The sequence below is a fragment of the Hyla sarda genome, chromosome 3, assembly GCF_029499605.1.
Source record: "Hyla sarda isolate aHylSar1 chromosome 3, aHylSar1.hap1, whole genome shotgun sequence".
Classification (NCBI taxonomy): domain Eukaryota; kingdom Metazoa; phylum Chordata; class Amphibia; order Anura; family Hylidae; genus Hyla; species Hyla sarda.
The window spans coordinates 244,060,809-244,065,866 of NC_079191.1; the positions used below are offsets into that span (position 1 = coordinate 244,060,809).

Genomic DNA, 5,058 nt, shown 5'->3' on the forward strand with positions numbered 1-5,058 from the left:
GGGAACGCTTTCACTAGGCACAAGTGCAACAAGATCCGGCAAGGGAGTGCAAGGGAAGTGAGGTAATATAGGGAAGTGCACAGGTGATTACCCTAATTGGAACCACTGCGCCAATCAGCGGCGCAGTGGCCCTTTAAATCGCAGAGACCCGGCGCGCGCGCGCCCTAGGGAGCGGGGCCGCGCGCGCCGGGACAGAACAGACGGGGAGCGAGTCAGGTAGGGGAGCCGGGGTGCGCATCGCGAGCGGGCGCTACCCGCATCGCGAATCGCATCCCGGCTGGCAGCGGGATCGCAGCGCCCCGGGTCAGAGGACGTGACCGGAGCGCTGCAGCAGAGAGAGAGAAGCGAGCGCTCCGGGGAGGAGCGGGGACCCGGAGCGCTCGGCGTAACACAATCACTGTCTATGTAGAGGACAGGAGCTTCTTCAGGGTCCTGTACAGTACACACAATTTCTTACCTGGAGTCAAAAGGAGCAACTAAACGTGGCACAGGTAAAGAGTAGTGCAGAACATGTAATACCACCCTGTACTGTAGGGAGGCGCTACCAGACAGCCAGTAAGTGCATGCACTTCAGTAATACAAGTGTTTTACCAGCAAAATGCCCATTCTGATTGGTCAGTTCTTCCAGCCATTGACATGTTTCACAGATCTGGACTGTTTGTAGCATTGTATGTTGAGTGGTTTTAAGTTGCAATGGTGCTGAAAAGACCATTGTATGTTGAAAATATTGAGGCCATTGAAGTTGAGGGATCACTGTACTTAGGTAAAGCAGCTATAGCAGTAAGCACAGCCCCTAGTCTCCTTAGGTATGATGCCACAAGGTTTGCACACCTGAACTGGGGGTTTTCTGCCATTCTTCTCTGTAGATCCTTTAAAGTTCTGTCAGGGCTCTGACTTGGCCACTCAAGGATATTCACAGAGTTGTCCCTAGGCTACTCCTGTGTTGTTATGGCTGTGTCCCTGAAATCAGAGATTAGCTCTGCCATTCCCAGAATCTCTTTCTGAGTAGTAGAACTATGGCTGATGCTATCAACTTCATTAGGATTATTACTGCTTCTTCTGTCATTCCCAGCTGATCCCATGGAATATCCTTCTAAGAGGGTATTCAGGTGGTATAACCCTTTTACCTATAACCCCTCACATCCTATGTGTGTTTTGTGTATCTACAGTCGGGCTTGGGAGTGTTGTTCAAGTTGCATTCTCTTTCTTTCCTTTTTTTTTCTTGCAGGGCATTCCAGAGATTATCATGAAGGGAGAATAGGAATTGCAAGTTAAGATTCAAATGTCAAGGATCGTCCTTACAGAGCACAATGATAAACTTGTGCTGTATTGGTATTAACTATGAGATGATAAATATGTGTCTTGTTTAGAACTCATCTAGAGTCAAATTATTTTAGCATCATATTTGCTCCCCATATATTAATTAAAGTCTGATATTTCCCCATGATCTTTAAGATGCATTAATAATTTAAGTGTCAATTATTCATTTTAGTTACAAGCTAGAAAGAAAAAGAGCAATCCCTTCTGCAGATAGTTTGTGGTAAACAATTACAGTCCTCATTATGAGCGGCTTTAATTATAAATTTGGCAGACGATGTGTACTATATGCTGTTTACTGAGACTTTGTATTGATGACTCACATTTTACATATGCTAATATGTTATCTTCACTTCAACTCTAGACTACTTTTCCTGGAAAATGACTTAAAGATAAAGAATACATTATTCAGATGCCATCGGATGGGTTAATATGATAATTGATCCTAATTAATACATCATAATTTATCACTTCATGTCGAGTGAACCTTCAGTGGAACGTAAGAAAGATTGTTTTAGATTCTATCAATTTACAGGATCCTTAATATATTAATTGCAAGAAAATACATAACTAATTAGAAGAATCTTAGGCTGTTTTTACATGTTGTCTTGACATTGTGTCGTAGTTCAGTTGTAGTATTATCACATTTTGTGAACCACAGCATGTATAAGCAACTAGTGAAATGCGTTGGAATAATCCCCCCCCCCCCCCTTGTTGATAGAGAACTGTCACTCTTATGCCGCCAGGGTCCAGTGAATTCACCTTCAAGTCAAGGCTTCAAGTAGATCCCTACCGATCTGTGCTGTTCAATCTCTGGGTGATCAAGTATTCAGGATAAATATCGGCTTAAAAAAACATCTGCCATCGGTGACTTCTTGTTGCAAGATTAAAGGGGTTATCCAGGTAAAACTTTTTTTTATATATCAACTGGCACCAGAAAGTTAAACAGATTTGTAAATTGCTTCTATTAAAAAAGCTTAATCCTTTCAGTACTTATGAGCTTCGGAAGTTAAGGTTGTTCTTTTCTGTCTAAGTGCTCTCTGATGACACGTGTCTCGGGAACCACCCAGTTTAGAAGAGGTTTGCTATGGGGATTTGCTTCTAAACTGGGCGGTTCCCGAGACATGTGTCATCAGTGAGCACTTAGACAGAAAAGAAGAACCTTAATTTCAGAAGCTCATAAGTACTGTAAGGATTAAGATTTTTTAATAGAAGTAATTTACAAATATGTTTAACTTTCTGGAGCCAGTTGATATGTGTGTATATATATATATATATATATATATATATATATATATATATATATATATATAAATAAAGTTTTTTTCCTGGAATACCCCTTTAAGCAAACTCCTGCTGCTCAGGTCTCAATCCTGTGAATCAGTAAAAAAGGCCTCATGTTGTCAGCAATGATTTCCTTGGAAAGTTCACTGGTCTAAACAACAGAACTTCTAGCATAGGTTACATTGTAACATGTGCTAGAAGTTCTGCAGTTTATAGGGGTACTCCGGTGGAAAAACATTTTTTTTCTTTTTTAAATCAACTGGTGCCAGAAAGTTAAACATATTTGTAAATTACTTCTATTAAAAAATCTTAATCCTTCCTGTATTTATTAGCTGCCGAATACTACAGAGGAAATTCTTTTCTTTTTGGAAGGCTCTCTGATGACATCACGAACACACTGCTCTCTGCTGACGTTATTATAATAATAAGTCTTTATTTATTGTTGCCCTCAGTGGGATTTGAACCCAAGGCCCCAGCAAATGGACAGAGATGTCAGCAGAGAGCACTGTGGTCATGATGTCATCAGTGTTCCAAAAAGAAAGGAATTTCCTCTGTAGCATTCAGCAGCTAATAAGTACTGGAAGGATTAAGATTTTTTAATAGAAGTAATTTACAAATATGTTTAACTTTCTGGCACCAGTTGATTTAAAAAAGAAAAAAAAAATGTTTTTCCACCGACATACCCCCTTAAAGCAAATGGCATAATTACAAGTGAACTTTTTACATATAATGTAACCTTTTTTTGCCATTTCTGACTGCTTTGGTAGTTATTGGTTGCCATAGTTTGACTCTTTACACTGTGATGTTTGTTCTTGCATCTGTCCCTTATGTATTATATTAGTATATAAGCAACAAGTGTATTATTGTAATAATGAACATTGCTTCATTAAATCAATAATTGGTTTTGTTACTGAATGCAGGTCAAGTCAGTGAATTCGAAATAACATTCTGCAACATGAAACCATGTCCCATCTGTTGGTTGAAAGTCATTCTGAAACTATTGATTTTTATAATTGTAAATATAAAGGTTCAGAATCCCTAAACTAAAGCTTTATATATCCAGTTATTCTCTGACAAATAATGCATTTACTGGATAGAGAAGGCTAATACTAGACAGATTTAGATTTAATGACACATCAAAGATGTTTTAAGAAACAATTTAACCTGAATATTTGAGAGGATAGGATTAAAAATGTTTTAACCCCACATGTTTCTTTGCAGATGATGTGCAATATGATGTCAGAAGGGTCCTCAAAAGCACAGTAGCATACCTAGATCATGCTCGAAACAAGCTTAACTTCTGTGAAAGTAAAGTAGTGGTCACTGTTGTTTCAAATAACCCTCCTAAGTGATCTGTAACATATAAGTAAATTAAAGAGTACCTCTCATCCAAATTTTTTTTTATATTTTATAGTTTATAATATATTGAACACTTTTTGTAATAGGGTTCTATTAAAAAAAATTATTCTTCTATGTGTTTTTGTGTTTAAACCTTTGACCACTAGGGGTCTCCCTAGGAGTCCCTTTTTTTGGTGATTTCGGACTCACGCCGGCCTGGCGGCTGAGTCCGAAATCTGATATTCAGCGCAGCTCCCTCCTGTCAATCAGACAGGCGGGAGTGCGCGCTGTGCGCGCATCCCTGCCAGGCGCGCTCCTGGCTCTGCCGGCCAGCGTCGTCGTCAGGCTACTCCCACTGACAAGGAGAGCCGGAGTGAGGTGGAATTTTGCGACCCATGCAAACGTGCAAAATTCCACTTCACACCATCTCTGCCCTGCACTCCGCCTGCATACAGGAAGAAGGGCGGAAGCGGACCGGCAAGGCTTCAGATGACGTCGCGCCTGCCGGGCCCCACCCACTCCCTCCCTTCTCGGACGCTCCTATCTGAGCTACCGAAGATGAACATAAAAATGTATTTTTATGGGGTTTAGAATTAAAATGAACGCTAGGATAGATAGATTTAGAGACAGGGACAGATGGGGAGGGGGATTAGGGAAAGTTTAGTTGATAATAGGTGCTCTTTAATTTGTGGTAGGCAACGGTGTAATGCACACTGGCTGTGGTTTTGGGTGACAATAATGTACAGTTTGTGATGCCAGGGTAGGCAAGGTTTAGACCAGGGATAGACCAGGGGCAGGCAACCTTTTGGTAGTGCTGTGGCCAAAAATTTTTTTAAGTAACTTGGTGTGTCGGCAATATTGGTGTGGCTTGTGGGTGTGGCTTGTTTTGTGTGTGGCTTATTGTGGGAGGTGTTTGTGGGGGTGTGGCTTGTCACAGGGTGTTTTTTTTTTTTCCAGAATTGTACCTATATGTTGTTCTTGCTGTAAGGACCTTACAGTGAGAAAAACCATTTTAACTCAGATCTGTATAATACAGACCCAAGAATCAGTCTGCACCTTAATACAGACCCCAGAATCACCACCCGCCATAATACAGATTCCAGATTCAGTCCCCACCAT

General features: G+C 40.8%; 1 long non-coding RNA gene across 1 annotated transcript; it reads left to right on the forward strand.

Annotated features, from left to right (window-relative positions):
- The first annotated feature begins 1,694 nt into the window (after window positions 1-1,694).
- Window positions 1,695-3,937, forward strand: LOC130361100 (uncharacterized). Its single transcript, XR_008890876.1, has 3 exons — window positions 1,695-1,816; window positions 2,064-2,220; window positions 3,823-3,937. It is a non-coding gene; the product is annotated as an uncharacterized LOC130361100 (long non-coding RNA).
- Window positions 3,938-5,058: the final 1,121 nt, after the last annotated feature.